General features: G+C 51.0%; 1 protein-coding gene across 3 annotated transcripts in view; it reads right to left on the minus strand.

Moving 5' to 3' along the window:
• slc16a4 (solute carrier family 16 member 4) overlaps positions 1 to 20,243 on the minus strand; it is a 145,832-nt gene that overhangs the window by 65,609 nt on the left and 59,980 nt on the right. The gene's annotated exons all lie outside the window — the stretch shown is intronic.

Here is a 20,243-nt window from a genome sequence, read left to right on the forward strand (position 1 = left end):
GATCATGACACTTCGCGAGATCTCGCAAGGCGTGACAAGGCCGGTAAACCCCGCGAGAGGTCGCGAGGTCAGTAGATTACACCCCACACTTCTGTATTTTGGGTCTGCCCGAGAACAAGCAATGCCATGTCAGCCTCCTCCTGGGCTCCAGTTATTTACGCTCAATCCCGAAAAGGTGTCAGATTTGTGACAGGCTCTTTCTGAGCCTCCTCAGCATTTCCCAAATTGTATTTTATTTTCACCGTCGTCGGGACAGTTTGACAGACGATTCCGAAAACACGAGCATTGGAATGAATTGGCAGAAATCCCTCACGTTAAGCAAGGAGAGGAATTGGAAGGGGTGATTTTTAGATGTGAAATAGGACCATGAGGAACGACGATCCAAATCGACAGAATTAATGCAGCATTGAAGGAGACCATTCAGCCCGTCTGCCTGCACCAGCTCTCCGTAGGGTAGTCTGGAGGAATCAGCTTGTAACCCAATTGAGTTCCAATCCTATGCACTGATTGGTGAACCGCCAGCACTCTAATCTGGAGGCAAGTGCCAAGGGCCCCTGGCAGCAGGGGGAGGGGTACTCACACTGACAGTGAAAAGGAGTAGGTAACACATGCAGAACCCACAGCTACCCGGGTTTAAAATTTCTCCCCAACTGTATCCAATCCACTGAAAAACTGGCAATCTGAAATTAAAACAGAAGGTGTTGGATATTCTGAGCAGCATCTGTAGAGAGAAAAGCAGAATTAACGGGCTGAATTTTAACTGTCGGACCCATTGGCAGCAGGTGAGGCTGACAGCGTGTCGGGAACCTGGACGTTCCAGAACCGGCTTTGTCTTTTCAACTCAGTCACATTGTTTGCACCTGATTTCCCGGCCAATTAGATGGACGTGTGTCATGACCACCTGTGAGAGCCCAGTTCAGCTCCAATACTTAAAGGGATGCTGCGAGGGTCATTGTCAAAGTTTCATAACAGAAGCAGCGACTGAACAGATGGAGTGTCAATGTGGAGAGGCCGCACCATGGTTCTCGCATTCGTCCCTTCGACATGATGCTGCCACTGTGAGGACCCGAAGGAAATTCTGTTTCCCACGGAGAGAGGAAGAGGATGTGAATAAGCAGATGTGACTGGAGGTGGCTCAGGAGGTCAGCAGCAGGGCTGAGGCGCCCTGTTCCTGGATCCAGTGCCGCTTGAGATGCAATGACCTGATCAGGGGAGGAAAGGCCATTCACATTCCACATTCAAGCTCAATATCCCCCCCCCCCCCCCCCCCCCCCCTCCACCCCCCACCCCCACAACTCTTCCTTCCCTCATCCTGGACATCACTCCTCAGCCAAACAAACCTCGCAGCCAAACCCATCCCTCTCTGTCGAGATGCCTCCTCATATCCTCGCCTGGTCTAATCACACCCACATTCTAATCTTAATGCCTGTCATAGCCATTCCTCACAATCAGCCATCACAAATGTTCTCTCCCCAGCCTCTGAAAAACATTCTATTGATCACATTTACACACATCCTTCTCTACTTGCACGAGAAGAGAGCACAGAGCAGCAGGGAGAGGCAGAGAACTGGAGATAGTCCAGACAATGACAGAGGATGAGGAGTTGCTGGAGATAAGCTGGGTCTCTACTTGCCTGGCCATTGCCTCTGGACAGATAGGGGAATCTCCCAGTTTCCTGGTGAATGGATACAGATAACACAGTGGCATGGCAGCCAGTACACTGACAATGGCTTGATGTCAGCAGCCAAACATAATATAATGAACAACAGAATGATGACGTAGATCCCTCTTATCCCGTCAGTCCCAATTCATATTTTTCATCAGTTACAGGTCGACAGGTGTCCCTCAGGGGGTGATGCCAGACGAGGTCACTCACTCTGCGGATGTACCTTCACTTAACTTATACACAAGATGAATGCCAGGACATCTCAGGCCTTTGTGCTGATGTCCACCTCCAAGGAGAGAGTGGCCACCTGCATGGAGCCTCATACACAGCAGGGAAGCAGGTCCACACTCGCCCTAGCCAGTAGCCTGCACACTCAGTCTGCCAGCTTAAACAGGATGGAAGAAAAACCTTTGCCGTGACCAACCCGAACCTCACTAAAGTCCAACAACATTCTCTCCAACAGTTGGTGCAAGGAAGTGTGTGTGGGCCATGAGAGGGAAGATGGAGACTGTGCACATGGTGGGGACTCTACTCAAAGTGCTTCAACTCCTGATCCCTTCCACCCACTCACCTGTCAGTCGCACCCTCACATGTTTCCCATCCCGACGGCTAAGTTCGCCTTTAGCAGAAGAGCAGGTGAGACAGTCTTTTCTCGGACCTTCGCAGACGCCAAAACCCAGAGGACATTAGCCAAAGGCACCTGAGCAGTTCGAGCAGGGAATGTGCAGCCTGCTGCCAAGTCTGCTGAAGCCACAAGGGTTACTAGAAAAAAGGATTTGATGTTGCAGAAGGTGTTTATGATCTATAAACTTTATTTCAAGGCTTCAATCCCCAGTCTTTTCATTGTTGCAAACGGCTTCCTTGCTGTGAAGATTCAAGGGTTAAAGATGAGCAGGGAGTGCTAGACAGAGGAATGGATTGTTACTTGTGCAACTGCTTTGTGTTTCTGCGGCCACCGTCGATTCGGAATCAGTGTGTCAGGTGACTGCACTGTGTCATAATATACACACAAGTATATGATGGTGCACAGACAGGCATTGATTGACACACAGGATGACCAATGAACACACAGAACACAGCAGCCAATCACCAGACAGGACACGACCACGATAAAGCCAGAGGGCACTAGTTTTCCTGCTCTCTTGGGATCCAGCCTCTGAGACAGTCAGAGCCCGTGAGCAACAACTAGAACATACACCATGTGGTAGTCAGATAGTCTGGTCAGGTTAGCCTCAGGTCTTTAGTCAAGTCAGCATAGTGTCAACCCACAGTTATAGTATGTATGATAGTTAAGAGTTGCATTTCTTCAAGTGTTGGAAGCCTGTCTCTCTCACTGTTACAGTAAACGCAGTCATCGCAGACCCAGCTTACCCAACACACTGCCTCAGGGTTGGTTGAACTGTGTCCAAACCAGACTGTCCTGGGCATCCTGCAGGTACCCTCACTACCTCAGCTTACTCTATCGCCGAAGATGCAGACCACTCTTCAGTTTCCTGCTGGAGAATCAGTCCTTGCTGCTGAGCAATGTCGTGCAAGGCAGAGCAAACGCGGTCTGCTACAGGCTGATGGGTTTTCTAAGCATCAAAATCACATCGTCACCATCCTCATGCCCACCTCAGTGTTCACTCTTGTGCTCATGTGGCGTCGGCCATGGTATGCGATGCAAATGACTTTTGCATAGGTTTCTCAACTTTAATACCGTAGAACAAGGAGTTTTCTTTGCTCTTTCCTGTTAATGGAAACATGCCTTCAATGAGTCTTTCAAAGAGGTGTGCGATAGAAATGTATAAATAGTCTCTGACTAATTGGCACCAACGTCTAAACTATCTTCCTCAATCAATTCCTCCGCAGCAGGCTCATTTAATTGGCTTGATCAACACCAGATGAGTAAATTTGCACTGAGAGAGTTTTCATCTCTACTCGAGGCATTTTCTAGTTTATCGAAGAGTTATGCTCCAGCCTTCTGTGCACATTCATTTTCTGTCCATTGACTTTTCAAAAATGGAACCTTCATTTCCACTTATTTCACCAAAGGGTAGCCAGAGAAGGCCTCAGTGTGAGTGGAGGCGGTAGTTTGATAAATGTAGAAGTGTAAGGGTTAATCTCGATTTAGTATCTAGTACTAATTACTGCTCGTTCTTTGATAACAGCCACTGTTTAGTGGAGTTTAAATTCTAAAGGGTAGACAGCTAAGTATCTTTAGGGCTGAAGAGAGGAGTAAGCAGATTCTCCTCATGGGTGGGGCTGCTGTAGCTCGAATAGTTCATCAGGGTTACCAGGTAATCTGGTTACAACCAGTTCCTGAAACAGCTGATGTCGAGTTTAAATCCAATGGCCTCAGTGCAGAGTGCAGTGAACTGAGTTGGTAGTTCGGTTCAGTGTGAGCGTCAGGCGCAGTGGGGGAAGGGAGCTTTTCTCTTTCTTTTCTGCAGTCTTGTTTTCCCAACTACTTTCACAGGTCAGAAAGGGCAGCTGTAGACCAACACCCCCAAAACTGAAATATTATTGAGGGATTAGTCGAGAATGTAGGAACATTGGAATTAGGAGCGGAAGTAGGCAATTCAGTTCTTCGAGCCTGCTCCGCCATTCAATCAGATCATGGCTCATCACTTCCTGGTCTCAAATCGTTCCCCCTACTTGTTCCACGTATCCCTTTAACCTGTTTTTCTTAAATCAGAAATATATTTATCTCCTTCTTGAAACCATTGAACGACTTAGACTCCACCCCACTGCGAGGCAGCGAGTTCCACAAATTCACCACCCTCTGTGAGTAGCAGTTCCTCCTCATCTCAGTTCTAAATCTCCCGTCTCTCAAACTATGGGCGCAATTCTCCGACCCCCACGCCGGGGGGGGGAGAATCGCGGGAGTGCCGGGTGAATCACGCCACGCCGCCCTGGCACCCCCACACGATTCTCCCACCCCCCCCCTCCCAAAATGACGTGCCGTGTTTTGCGACAGGCCGCTCGGAGCGGCGATTCTCCGGCCAGGATGGGCCCAGCAGCCTACCGAATCTGACCCGTTCAACCACATGCATGGATTGGCGCCGGCCAACCTGTGCATGCGCGGGTCACGTCATTTAGGTGCCGCCGGCTGCGTCATTAAGGCCACGCCGCTTTGACGCAAGCGTCAAGGCCCGGTGCCCGGGATCGTCGCGCCGCCGCTCCTAGCCCCCATGGGGGGGGGGGGGGGAGAGAATGGGGGCGAGGAGCGGCCTCCGACGCTGGCATGAAACACTCCGGGTTTCACTCATGCGTCGGCACTTTGTCTCCCTTTGGGAGAATTTCGCCCTGTATCTGTGACCTCGCGTTCTAGATTGTCCTACGAGGGGGAACACTTGGTCTATGTTTACTTTATAAATCCATTTTAGTATTTTATACACCTCGATTAGATCCCCTCTCATCCTTCTAAACTCCAGCGAGTACAAGACCAAATGGTTCAATCTCTCCTCATACATCAACCCTTTCATTCCCGGAATCAATCTTGTAATTTTCTCTGAACAGCCTCCAACGTCACCATACCGTTCCTAAAATAATGCCACCAAAACTGGAGATTATTGGTAGGATTCTCTATTGCCCGATGCTGATATCATAATCGGTGATCGGGCGGAGAATCCCTATTTACGACCGAATCGGGAGCTCGATTTCGGATGCTGTTGGGATGGCCTCAGGGTGTTACCTGAAGGACCTTCCCAATGCTCTGCCCCCCGATGGGCCGAGTTCCCGATGGCGTGGTTCACTGCTGCTCTCACTTTTTTGTGAACCCGTGTGGCGGCTGCGGACCGTGCCCAGCACCGCCACAGTCAGGGGGAGCAGTGCCGCTGGCCGAGAGGGCTTCAGCGAAGCCTGGGGGGACTGGTGGGGATGGCCCAGGGGTGGTGAAGGGGTGCCCAGGGGGGCACAATCTGGCAGGTCGGATCTGCGTGCGGCCGGCGCCATGTTGGACGGCACGACCGCAGAAGGTTAACGCCGTGCACATGCACGGCCATAGACCTGCCATTCTCTGGCCGTTTATTTTGTGAAGGCCGCGCGTTTTACGTGGCACGGCTGCCAGCCCCTCACCAGTCAGAGGGTCGGTGCTGGGGCCTCGCCAAATTTTTCGTCCAGAAACGAGACACTTCCTCCGGACATAGCCTCAAAATCGGAGAATCCAGCCTAATATTGGGCAGTGCGGTAGCACAGTGGTAAGCACTGTTGCTTCGCAGCTCCAGGGTCCCAGATTCGATTCCCAGCTTGGGTCACTGTCTGGCCGAGTTTGTACGTTCTCCCCGTGTCTGCATAAGTTTCCTCCAGGTGCTCCGGTTTCCTCCCACAAGTCCCGAAATACGCGCTGTTCAGTAATTTGGACAGTCTGAATTCTCCCTCTGTGTACCCAAACAGGCGCTGGAATGTGGTGACTAGGAGATTTTCACAGGGGCTTCATTGCAGTGTTAATGTAAGCCTACTTGTGATAATAAAGATTATTATAATAAGGATGTGGAAACCTCCGCACCTTCAGTGGCTAGGCTGGTGCCAGCGAAGGGCCTCCGCTGGCCGGCGCGAGTTGGCGCATGCGCGGGAGCGCCAGCGTGTTCTGGCGTGATCCCAGTTCATGCGCAGGCGGTTTCTTCTCTGCGCCGGCCATGGCGGACCGTTACACAGGCCCATGCGGAGGGAAAGAGTGCCCCCACGGCACAGGCCCGCCGCAGATCATTGGGCCCCGATTGAGGGCCAGGCCACCGTGGCGCCCCCCCCCCCCCCCCCCCCGGGGGCCAGAGAATCCGGCAGCCGGCGTCGGGGCGGGATTCACGCCGCCTCCCCCCGGCGATTGTCCGGCCTGGCGGGGGGTCATAGAATCCCGCCTGTGGTCTCACCAACACCCTAGACAATTGCAACACCATTTCTTTACTTTTATATTCCATTTCATTTGCAATAAATGCTAAGATTCCATTTCCCTTTTTACTTACATGCTGTACATGCATCCTTTCTATGAATCGTGAACAAAGTTACCCTGATGTCTGTGCCCTGACGCATTTTGAATCTGCTTTCCATTGAGATAATAATTTGCCTTTCTATTTTATTGTCCAAAATGGATAACCTCACACTTATCCACATTAAACTCCTGAAGCACTAGGGATAAGTAAAAAGTATGGGCAGCATGGTAGCACAAGCGGATAGCACTGTGGCTTCACAGCGCCAGGGTCCCAGGTTCGATTCCCCGCTGGATCACTGTCTGCACGGTCTCCCCGTGTCTGCGTGAGTTTTCTCCGGGTGCTCCGGTTTCCTCCCACAGTCCAAAGACGTGCAGGTTAGGTGGATTGGCCATGATAAATTGCCCTTAGTGACCAAAAAGGTTAGGAGGGGTTATGGGGATAGGGTGGAAGTGAGGGATTAAGTGGGTTGGTGCAGACTCGATGGGCCGAATGGCCTCCTTCTGCATTCTATGTTCTAAGTCAAAGACTAAGAGAAGGGTGCTAAAATTAAAGCAAAGGGAGTATCTTTAAGATTAAGTAATCCCAAATGCAGAAACTTGAGTTCTGGGTTTAGTAGCTCAGGCGGTGCCTGGACACACTTTGGCACATCCACAAGGCTGAGAGTTAAGCGGACAGCACATTTAGAGAGGTGGTCACACTGCAGCTCAAGGAACTGGAGGAACAAGGCAATGGGAGACCACAAGGCAGACAAAAAGAAGCAGGCAAGTAGTGCAGGAGTCCTCTGGGCTCCCGCTCACAAATCGGCTTTCCATTTTCGACGCTGATGAGGGCACGGGTTCCTCCATGAGTGCAGACAAATCCACAAACTGCCTGAATGTACAGGAGGAGAGAATAAAGAAAGCAGGAGTGATAGTGATAGGAGGTTCATTAGTAAGGGGAACAGACTGGCGTTTCTGCCGCGCCAGACGTGACTCCAGGATGGTGTGTTACCTCCCTGCTATCAGGGTCAGGGATGTCACTGAGTGGCTGCAGGCAGGTAGTGCAGGAGTCTGAGGACCAGGCCTAATGAACCCCAGGGAGATCTCAGGCCATTGGAGATCCTTGGGTGGTTGGGGATAGGGCAGGTTGGCCCCATGGCTCTCCCTCTGGCAAATGGGCATCTTGGCATGGCCAGCCTGGCACCTTGGTGCTGTAACCCTGGGACTGCAAGGTGCCCGGGTGGCACTGCCAAGGTGCCCTAATGACAGTGCCAGGATGCCCAGCGTGGCATTGCCAAAGGTCTGGGCCTGAGGGGGGGCCATTCTCATGAAAGAGGGTATGAGGGAGCATGTGAAGGGGGGGAGAGGGGGGGGGGAGGACGGGTATAAAGGGATCTTATAAAGGTTGTGGGGGTTAAGGGTCGTGGCCAGAAAAGGGGGGCCTCTCACTCACCCCATAGCAGGGGTCCTCATTTGGGGTGTTGTGGGGTAATGCCCATGTGTATGGGGGGTGACATTGCCCCTGAGTGAGGGGGTGTGGGGCACTCTCAGGCTCACTTAGACATCAGGGCACCCTTTGAAAATGGCGGCCGCTCTTTGAGGAGCATTGAAATAATTTTGAACTGTGGTCTTGACCGGGGAGATACACCCCAAGGCCCCAAAGAATGACAGTGTGGTTGAATAGCGATGAGGATCTCACCCAACATACCTGCCGAACACACCCAAAATGACACTTAGACATTTTTTGGTTGAATTGCAGCTAGGGATAGAGTTTAAAGGAAGTAAGGTGAGGCTGGATGGCCATTCCTTTAATGCTAGCAGTGTCACCGTTGAGACAGATGAGTTAAAAGCATGTATTGACAAGTGGAGTTGTGATGTTGATGCTGCCGTCACAGAGAAGTGGTTGAGGGAGGAGTAGGACTGGCTGTTCAACATTCTGTAGTATAGGATCTTCAGGCGAGACAGGGCAGGGAGTAAAAAAGGTGTTGCATTATTAATGAAGGAGTCCATTACTGCAGTAATGAGGGATGATATCTTGGAAGGGTCCTCTAATGTGGATTTGTGGGCAGAACTTAGAAATAAAAACAGGGCAATCACACTGCTGGGAGTGTGTTATAGATCACCAAATAGTCAGCGGGCAACAGAGGCGAAGATATGTATTGCAGACAGTTCACAGAGGTGTGTAAAACAATAACACGGTAATTATATTAGGCGATTTCCCAATAATAATTGGGGTAGTCACATTGTCAAGGGTTGAGAGGGAGCAGATTTCTTGAAAAGTATTCAAGAGTAGGGGGTAGGGGTTGGGGGAAGTGGGGGTTGGGGGCGCAGGACTCTCTGAAATGGGGTATTGTACAACACATTAAATAATATTTTGCACGACCATTATGATGCCTCTTGTCATTTTCTTCCGCTGACCCCCAGACCCTTTGCCTGTTTCTCCTGGCAACCTCCCCTGCCCGTGGCACCCACCCACCCTCCGGCCGTGGTCGTGTCCTGGGAGCAGTATCCTATCCCTGAGTGTTTGGATGTTGGCTGCTGTGTGTGTGGTATTGACGCCCACACAGTGTCCAGGCAAGAAGGTTTGTTTGGAATGCTAGCAATGACTCTCAAATGCTCCATGGCCCACCCATCCACGGGAACCCACTTGGCATGTGTCAGGTGCTCACTTAACCACGTTTGCCAATTCCCTAATAGTGATAGCCTTCACTGGCGCAGCCAGAAGCCTCAACAGTCTGTGGGGGTTATGGGTGATCGAGGAGGCAGACGACAGGGACAAGGGTTGCCCCCCGGAATGGGTTTGGGATCCAAGGGTTTGTCACGGTGGTGCCTCAAGCAATGCCCCCCCCCCCCCCCCCCCAGTTGCCACCCCAGCACCTTCCCACCCACCCTCCCATGGCGGCCCAGGCATGTGGAGTGTCCCTCACACCCCGGTGAGCACTGGGGTGGCAAGGCAAGTTCTCCCCCCCCCCCCCCACCCGTCTCTTTACCTGTGAGCAAAGATTGCTATTCCCCTCCTCACCTCCCCACAGAAGCCCTTCCGTCAGGTTCACGTTTTTGAAAAGGAGTACTAATCAGCGCCAACGTGAACACTTGCTGGGGAGGCCGGTAAATGACAGGAGGCCATTGGTGGCTCTCGTTAATTGTATGGAAATGGGGCTTAAATAGTGACAAATGGTTTCTCCCCAGGCTATGGCGAGATTCTGAATTCGCCTACGGGAACAGGCCAGTTGCATCACAAACTGGCACCTGCAGCGGTTCCGGTTTTTCGCCTCTCTTGCTATTCACCGGCTTCGTTATGCTTCAGCGTGAGTGTAATGAGGCCGGAAGATCACGCCCAGAGTCATTGCCATGTTACCATTTACATTTGCAAATCATTACTCAATATAAAATCTACAACTTCAATCGGTAAACTAGGGGACATTGCCTCACTAACACTTCTGCTCATTAAGTCACTTTTCAATTTAACCTGAATACAAGGAATAATTTGTTAAATCCTGCTAATACCCCTAATAACACGTTTTCCTGCATCAAATGATCTGCAACACAAATTGTGTAGTCAAACAGTATCAATAACACATTTGCCCCAATGTGTTTCAAAATATCGATTTACTTGTTTTGTTGGAAGATTGAAGCAATACTTCTCCCTTCAAGCCAAAACCTTTAAAACCTTCACTTGCCTGATTCATTTTAGCAGCAGCCAAGGAATAATTTCCATGACTATCATGTGCCATATCCCCCTTCTCTAGTTGTTTCGGAGGTACAGCCTTTTCCAAAGACTTCTTAAGCATTCCTATTGCTGCCACCAGTTTACCATTTAGCTTCCAACAATGGGCTTTGAGATACTCTGCCTTCTTGCAATAATAGCATATTGGTTTCGTTTCATCATGTTTACCCTCTACACTAGCAGTTTTTTTTGACTAGAACAGCTTCTGCCTTCTCCATGTTGCTGGACGTATTTTCTATTCCTCCAGCTTTCCTGTGAGTTTACAAATGGTGATCCACTGCCATCTAGTTGCCTATGCAATAGATCATACCCATTTGCCAGAACTGCTGCTTCCCATACCTCAGAAACCACTCAGTCCTCCAGGTGTGACCTAATACCTATTGGGATGCTCTTTTAAAATCCTTCCAGCATCATTCGCTCCCTGACGTTCTCTAGAAACATTTAGTTAGGTTCTTTCTTTGAAGTCCTAAATTTCAACTGATATGCTTCAGGGACAAGCTCAAAGTTCTGTCGTTTTTCAGAATCAGAATTCAGAATCTGGCCACGTCAGCTTTGCAGCCACCTTTTCAAATGAGATAAAATATATCTCAACTCTGTCTTCAGTGAGTTTAGGCAATATACAAAGACTCTTTATTATATTGATGCTCGGAATGTATGATTCCTCATCTGAACTATGAGACTATCTTTCACCCTGTTATCTAAGCTGTGCTCCAGACAGTTCATGCTGTCTGATTTCTTCCTCTCTTTGTAACGCAAGCATTTTTATTTACATTCTTTTTCCTCTTTTTTTCCCCTCCAAGGGGAGCTATTTCAAGCTGATTCATCTGCATCTGAATTCTAGCCAACTATACTGAATTGCTATCTGGATTAACCTTTTCTTCTTCCAATTGTAGCCACCTGGGGTGGCCATGTCCCGATTACCAAATGGACACTTTGCAAAGAATGCAGGGAAATGGACAATGCTGAGAAAGCAAGCAGGTGCAAGGTTTGTCTGTTGATTGGAGCTGTAGCTCCCCGACAAGACCGATATTGAAAAGCCATTACCAAACTAACGAGCCATCTCCGGGGACAAAAGGGAAACATTTAGGTAAACGATACTAAAGCAGACACCCACCCGGTACCAGAGGAGACTAGAACAAAGCAGGCCAACGGCCACCTAGGGCCCGCCCAGAAATCAGGGCAGCCACCCCTTTATTGGAGAAATCGATACCGATGATCAGGATACGGTCCAATTAATTGGGACTAAGTTCAAGGCCCGCCCAAAAGCGGGCGAAGCCCCACTCGGGTATAAGAAGAAGCCCCCAAGAGAGAATCGTTCTTCTTGGCCTTGGCTCTCAGCGACGAGAGGCCTGCCTAGCAGCTGCACCAGAACAAGTTCGTATAAGTCAACGCACGCTACGGGATAGACGCTCCTAGCTACCATTCCGTACCAGTTCGACCCCAGCAGCCTCAGAACCGGACAACGGCTATTGTTCCTCTGACTGAGTGGGCGCCCAAAGCTCAGTATAGGCTTTAGTATTAGTGATAGTTTAGTTGGTAGAGTTTGTGCATGAGTATAATTGACTGTGTGTGTAAACAAATGAGCATTGATTTCGAACTTACTAACTGGTGTATCGAGTCTTTGATCAGTATTCGGTTTTGAGCCTTGTGGCAGTATCGAAAGATACCTGGCAACTCTTGAGCAAATGTAATTAGAATTAAGGAAGCAACCATATTAACCGCCATAAACAGAGCCAATTAAAGAGAGAACACAATGAGCAACACAATCCTAGATGATGCGTTATCACCTCAATTATGTCTGCTTTTGTAGCCTCTGTTTTTAAGTCTAACTCTGCTGCTAAAGCAATTATAATCTTGCCTTATCTGAGGTGATAACGCATCATCTAGGATTGTGTTGCTCATTGTGTTCTCTCTTTAATTGGCTCTGTTTATGGCGGTTAATATGGTTGCTTCCTTAATTCTAATTACATTTGCTCAAGAGTTGCCAGGTATCTTTCGATACTGCCTTAGTTAACCGCAGCAAATCACTCTAGACCCAATCTTCCCTCTCCAGAAAAGTCATAGAATTGACAAAGCTTTTTAATCAGCCTCAAAAAATTCACTGTGGAAGTCTGATCCTTAAACTCAGCAAGTGTCAGCACTTGTATATGTGAAATCCTGAAAGAGCTTCCAATTTATGTTATGGTCCTTGGCCAGACCCACAGGTTATTGGCAAGATCTGGTCAGGGCCCAAGAATGTTTGTTTAAAGTAGACAAAGTTTGAGATTTCAGAATCTCACTCAGTGAATAAAGCCACAAGATTCCATGGGTTTTGAGCAAACATAAATGAACTCGACTATACAAGGTCAGAAAGATAAAACAAGTTATAATATCTGCCATATACTCTAACATTCAGGGTTAATGACGTGCATGTGAATTAACAGGCAAACTGTGGCCAAACACGCTTTACGGGATTTAACCAAAAGAATTCCTGAGTGTTATGTTGGGTTAGTTTGCTGCCATGTTTCTCGCTGGCTTAATAGGTGAGATCCACACCACATTCCAACCATACTCAGGGCGTGATGGAATGGAAAAGTTTCTAAGTGTGGAAGCGACCGGGAACTGCCCCGAGCTTCACGACGCCCAGCGAGGCCGTCACCGCTATAAAATGTTAACTGAAACTCATAACAAGGCCCCACGGGCTGCACGCCAGCTGATTCGCCGGGACGGCGCTTGCCAGCCCCCTGCTAGCAAGGGAGTGCAGCACTGAAACCGCTCCTGCACAGCCGACCCCACAGTTCGCAGCCAAGCCACCGAGGAGACCAGCCCCACAATTCGGGGAGGCCGTACTGGACAGACTGTTAGTTGTGGTCGAGCTCAGACGTGGTGCCCTGTTTCCCCCCCCCCCCCGAAGATCTTGGAGGGTCAGCCACAGGACAGCCAGTGTAACCTGGGAGGAAGTGGCAATGGCTGTCAGCTCGGGAAGCGTCACCAGGAGGGCTGGAACTCTGTGCCGAAAGAAGGTCAATGACCTCCACCGGGCTACATGGGTGGGTTGGCACTGGGCTGCTGGATCGCCCTGCCCCCACGAGCAAGGGCCTGCTCACCCCGCCCACCACCGTTGTGTGCCCCGGCCCATCCATGTCCATCAATGCCACCAACGCTGCTCCACCCATATTCTCCACACCCTCATACAAACATACAAACATAAAAAATAGAGGCACGAGGAGGCCCTTCGGCCCCTCGAACCTGCTCTGCGATTTATTATGATCATGGATGATCATTAAGTTCAATACCCTGATCCCGCCTTCCCCCCCCCCCCCCCCCCCGATATCCCTTGATCCCTTTAGCCCCAAGAGCTATGTCTATTTTTGTTCTTGAAATTACACAATGTTTTGACCTCAATTACTTCCTGTGGTAATGAATTCCACAGATTCAACACATATTTCTGTGAAGAAATTTCTCCTCACCTCAGTCCTAAAAGGTTTATCCCTTATCCTCAAACTATGACCCATCGTTCTGGACTCCCCCACCATCGAGAATGTTCTTTCCGAATCTACCCTGTCTAATCCTGTTAGAATTTTGTAAGGTTATATGAGATCCCCTCTCACTCTTCTAAACTCCAATGAATATAATCCTGAATGACTTAGTCTCTCCTCATATGACAGTCCCGCCATCCCAGGAATCAGCCTGGTAAACCTTTGCAACACTCCCTCCATAGCAAGAACATCCTTCCTCAGATAAGGACACCAAAACTGCACACAATACTCCAGGTGTGGCTTCACCAATTCCCTATGGAATTGCTGAAAAATATCTTTATTCCTATACACAAATCCTCTCGCTATGAAGGTCAACATGCCATTTGCCTTCCTTATTGTTTGGTGTCCTGGCATGCTTACTTTCAGTGACTGATGTACGAGGAGACCAAGGTCTCGCTGAGTGCCCCCTCTCTCTATTTACACCTATTTTAATAATAATCTATCTTCCTATTTGTGCTACCGAAGCAGATAACCTCACATTTATCCACATTATACTGCATCTGCCATGCACGTGCCCACTCACTCAGCCTGTCCAAATCTTAGTGAAGCATCTCTGCATCCTCCTCACAGCTCACCCTCCCACCCAACTTTGTATCATCTGCAAATTTGGAGATAATGGGCGCGATTCTCCGCAAATGCAGAGAGTCGTGAAGGCTGCCGTGAAACTGGCCGTGTTTCACGGCAGCCTCCGCGCCCCCTCCCGGGACCCGATTCTGCTCTCCGGGCGGGGCTAGCAGCGGGGCCCCGTGAACCTCGGCATCGCAGGCTTAGCGAACTTCGCTAAGCCCGCGCGCCAAGGGTAACGGCGTCTGACGCGCACGATGACGTCAGCCGCGCGTGCGTGGATTGGACGTCTCCAACCCGCGCATGCGCGGGTTTCACGCATATGCGTGATGACGTCATCCGCGCATATGCGTGAAACCCGCGCATGCGCGGGCCGTTATGCCCCTCAGCCGGCCCGCGGACTGATCCAGCGGGGCGGCGGAGGAACAAAGAGTGCGCGGGGTTCGGACCCGCTGCCCACCGATCGCGGGCTCATGCCACCCTTGGCACGGCCGTGCCAATCGGTGCCATGGTTCTCGAGAACGGCACTTTGCGGCCGTTTTCACGACGGTGAGAGCAGGTATGTTGGAGTTCGTGAAAACGGCCGTAAAGGCCTGGGAACTCGGCCCACCGTAAAAAAACGGCGAGCAGCGATTCGTGTCGTGGGGCGGCCGTGGGGGGGGGGGGGGGGGGGGGGGGGGGAGAATAGCGGGAGGTCAGGAAAAATGTCGGGAAGGCCCTCCCGCTATTCTCCGACCCATCGTGGGGGGCGGAGAATCGCGCCCAATACATTTAGTTCCCTCATCCAAATCATTAATATATTATAGTAAGAAGTCTTACAACACCAGGTTAAAGTCCAACAGGTTTGTTTCAAACACTAGCTTTCGGAGCACTGCTCCTTCCTCAGGTGAATGAAGAGGTATGTTCCAGAAACATATATATAGACAAATTCAAAGATGCCAGACAATGCTTTGAATGTGAGCATTAGCAGGTAATTAAGTCTTTACAGATGCAGAGATAGGGGTAACAAGTCCCAGTCTCAGGTGGGCATTGCAGAACACTCCAGAACATGTCCCAGTCACTGAGGAGCATTGTCGAGGGCCCTGACACCATGTTGCAGACATTGGGGAGCAGCCAGGGCTGGCAGAGCCAGATGGTGCAGATGCACCCGGGGCTCGACCCACCCCGACGGTCAGCACCCGGAACAAGATGGCACTGTTGTGCAAGCGGGCCTGGGCTCTCTGGCCACAGGACCGCCAGAGGACACTCACCAAGGCGATCGAAGTCCATGGGATGTGGTCGGCAGCAGGCTGCCTCCACCTCTGATGTGCATCCAGGAGAAAACAACTAGGCGTAGCGTTAGAGCATGGAAGGTTATGTAGATCGAGGATCACTGAGAGGGCACTGGGTGGTTGGGGGGAAGGGAGGAAAGGTGTGATGAGGGGGGAGGGGTGAAGGTGGCGTGGCACCATCAGGGGATTAGGGCCACTGGGCACACATGTATAACATTACAAAACGTTGCACTCAGGAAATATGACACCTCTGGCACTTATTTCCACCATGCAAGCCGAGCATTGATTCCCTGCCCCAGCTCCCTGGGCTCGGAGGCCCTGGATGCCTCTTACCCCCATTCTCCCCAGGAACACCTCGTGCAGGTGATGGGTGTGAGGAGCACTCAGCGGACAGGCATGAGTCAGACTATGGCATAGATTGAGGAGCACCAGCGCCCAGCAGGTTATCATCACCCCCCTGTCCTCGACAGTGGCCCGCTAACAGTGCCGACACAGTCCCATTGCCCCGGAGTGATGTTACACAGACCCTGGGAGGGTGGAACAGGGTGGGGGAAGGTTGACGGATGGGGGTTGGGTCGTGGGAAGGGGGGAGGCAGGGGGGAATGAAGGACAAGGCTACGTCCGATGTGAAGCGGGCGAGGACGAGGGCCTCCCTGGCCCCTCCGGGCATGTCAGAAACTTGCCTCTGCTGCCTGTCATCCATCCTGCAGCTGGTCCTTTGAGTCCTCCCCGACCTCATCCTTCAGCCCCTCCTGGTCCAGTGCCTCCTCGTTATCCTCCTTGGGGGTGGCCACATGTTCCACCCCCTCCACCTCCTGCACATCGCCCCGCTGCTGTGCCAGATTGTGGAGGGCAAAGCAGATCACCACAAAGCGGGCAACCATCCGGGGGGGGGGGGGGGGGGGGGGGGGGGGTTGTACTGCAGTGCATCACCAGGAGGCATTGGAACCACACATTGAGTAGTCCGATGCACCCCTCAATAACAGCCCGGGTGGCTGCATGGGCTTCATTGTGTCGGGCTTCCACATTGCTCACCGGCCTCTGTACTGGCGTCATCAGCCAGGTCCTCAGCTGGTACCCCTCATCCTCCAAGAGCCAATCGGCCATCCTGGGGTGGTCCGCAAAGAGGCCAGAGATGTCCGATTGCCCCAGGATGTAGCTGCTGTGCACACTCCCTAGGAAGCATGTACACACGTGCATGATCTTCATGTGGTGGTCACACACAAGCTAGACGTTCAGGGAGTGGACCCCCTTCCTGTTGATGTAGGGCACTCCCTGACGGCCTGTGTGTGCAAGACGACATGTGTGCCATCTACTAACCCCTGGACCTAGGGCATCCCGGTGATGGTAGAGAATCCTGCTGCCCGGGCATCCTGTTGGGTCTGGTCCACATCAATGTTTATGTAGTTCGCTGCCCGGGCAAACAGGGCATCTGTGACCTCACGGATGCACCTGTAGGCTGTAGCATGTGAGATGTCACACAAGTCACAGCTCGAGCCCTGGAATGGTCCTGAGGCTTATACGTTCTGGGCTGCGGTGACCTTGACGGCCACTGGGAGAGGGTATCCTCCTCCTCCTCCATGTAGTGCTAAGTCTGCAAGGACATGGCACTGGTGCTGCACCGTCTCCTGCTTGAGGCGGAGCCTCCTGCATAACACAGTGTTCGTCATCTGTTTGAAAGATTTGACCCCTGCACACCTTGGGCCATCCCTGGCCTCCCCATCTGGGTCCCTCCCTGGTCTGTTGGGCTGCCGGGTCCTCAGGGTGTGGGGGAAGGCCCTGCAGATGGGCGGCTGCCCCAGGCATCAGTCGACGTTGCAGCACCACGAGAGCATCTTCCACGGGGTCCAAGATATCTTCCATGCTGTGTAATAATTATAAGGAATTGGAGAGCATGTGAGACTGACAACCAGTGGTGTCTTCCACCGTGACCATCATTCCCCCATTGCACGTTCTCCCCGTGTCTGCATGGGTTTCCTCCGGGTGCTCCGGTTTCCTCCTACAAGTCCGAACGACAGGCTGTTAGGTCATTTGGAAATTCTGAATTCTCCCTCCGTGTACCAGAACAGGAGCCGGAATGTGGCGACCAGGGGCTTTTCAAAGTAACTTCATTGCCGTGTTAATGTAAGCCTACTTGTGACACTAATAAAGATTATTATTATTATTATATTGGTTTCTTGCCACGCTAAAGCAGGTTCCTGATTTCGCCAAGGGGAGTGGGCAGGATAGATCACAAGCCGATCAGCGCCCGACCCGGTTCTCGCTTTTGGCCTCCCCTGCGATCTAATAGCCTCGTTCCACTCTTGCTGAACTGCAATACGGCCATTACATTGCGCCCTTGGTCATTTTTGGACCTTGGGGAGTTTCTCTCCAGTCAAATCTACACTTAGATTCTCCGTGGGCGCCCGGATTGCGTTCCCCGATGTGACAGAGAATCGGGAGTCAGGGAAAAATCGGATTCAACTCGCGTAGCTCCGACCCCTCGCTCTTTTTGCATCCATTTAATGGGCTTGGTGCCCTGTGCTCTTTTCACCGGTCCCTGGGAATCACGTTGGTGCAGATCACTTGTAGTCTTTACCAGCATGATCCTGGTGTGATGGACTTCGTGATGGGCCAAGGGGGCAATTGTAGTCCTTTTGGCCCACTGTGAGGTCCACCATGCCAGGGCCACACTGCTAGAGACCGACCGAGCCTAACCAAGGACCAACATCCCCAGCAATGTACTGCCTGCCACACCTCCTCTACCAGACCCCCAATCACCCCCCCCCCCCACAACAGACCTCCCTGTAACAGACAGACCCCCTCCCCAGGGACACCTGTAATGGGGCAGACCCCCCACATGACCCCTGTAATAGGGAGACCCCCACAGGGGCTGCTGTAATAGGGGGCCCCCTCAGAGGCTGGTGTAATTGGGGAACCCCGACAGGGGCTGCTGTAATAGGGGGGACCCCCACAGGAGCCGCTGTAATAGAGGGACCTTCCCCCAGGGTCCCGTTGCCTAATAATAATAATTGCTTATTGTCACAAGTAGGTTTCAATGAAGTTACTATGAAAGGCTCCTAGTCGCCACATTCCGCCGCCTGCTCAGGGAGGCCGGTATGGGAATTGAACTCGCGCTGCTGGCATTGTTCTGCATTACAAGCCAACTGTTTAGCCCATTGTGCTAAACCAGCCCCTAAATGGGACTCCTCCCCCGCAGACCCCCCCCCCCCCCCCCCCCCCCGCTCACTGCCACCACAACACAGACCCCCTCCCCCTGAAAAGACACCTCTGTCTGGAAACCAGAGAGCAGTCCAGACAGGGGCAGTGAGATGTATTACAGCTGTAACACTTACCTTGCAGCTCCAAGTGTCCATTCCTGGAAGGAGAGCTGTCTGGTTCCCACAGATGCATTAGCTGCAAGCCATTCATAGCTTTCTAGTAGTCGCCCCTGATTGACAGCTTCTCCAAACTATCTGCAGCTTTGATGCAGTCACCTCCCTTCACAGTTCAGTAGCCTCAGTGGTGAAACCCCAATTTTTGTTAACATTGACCACACCAAAGAGAGGTAAGTGCAGTGAAATCACGTGCTCGTGTGATTGGAATGCACTTAGTGCTTGGAATGCATTATTTCTGGTATCATATTTTAATTGTCTCTCCATGTCCTTCCTGCCAAAATGAATCTCTGCATTGGACTTAATTTGTCACTTGTCTGCCCAGTCCACCAACATGTCCATATTCTTTTGAAGTTGAAGACAATCCTCATAACAGTGGACAATGCTTCAAATCTTCGTATCATCCGTAAATTTGAAAATCATGCCCTGAGAACAACAGTCTAGGTCATTCATACATCAGGAAGAGCAAGGGTCCCAACACTGACTCCTGGGGAACACAACTACAAACCTGCCTCCAGTCTGAAAAACAACTATTTATCTCTACTCTCTATTTCTTGTGTCCAATTTCTTATCCAAATGCGTATTTTCCTTTTTATTTCATGACCAAAGCTTTCCTCTCAAGCTGTTATATGGCAGTGTATGGCCTTTTGACAATCCATATACACCACATCAACAGCATTGCCCTTATCAACCTTCTCTGTTACCTCCTCGAATAGCTCCAGCATGTTAGTTAAACAATTTTCCTTTCAGGAATCAATGCTGGAATTCTTTAATTTTCCTGCACCTGCCTGAGTGACTTGATTTTGTCCCGAACTATAGTTTCCAGAGGTTTCCCTGCTACTGAGGTCAGACTGACTTCTCTGGAGTTGTCAGCTTAATCCTTGCATCCCTTTTTGAACAAGGGTGCAACATTTGCAAATCAGTCTCCAGCTCCACCCCTGGGCCGGAAGAAAACTGGAAGATTATCACCAGTGCCTTTGCAATTTCAACTCTCACCCACCCCCAGTGTCCTTGGATGCATCCCATCCAGTAAAGGGAACCTTTCTAACGCCTCCTCCTTCTCAATTATAAATTCCTTGGATGCACCAGTTACCTCCTCTTTCACCTCAGCCTGGGCAGCATCCTTTTCCTGTGTAAAGGCAGATGCAAAGTATTCCAATACCTTTGCTGATTCTGCCTCTACATACAAGCATCCTTTTCTATTTATCCCTAATTGGCCCTACTCTTTCTTTTAC

This window comes from Scyliorhinus canicula, chromosome 15 (assembly GCF_902713615.1).
Source record: "Scyliorhinus canicula chromosome 15, sScyCan1.1, whole genome shotgun sequence".
Classification (NCBI taxonomy): Eukaryota; Metazoa; Chordata; class Chondrichthyes; order Carcharhiniformes; family Scyliorhinidae; genus Scyliorhinus; species Scyliorhinus canicula.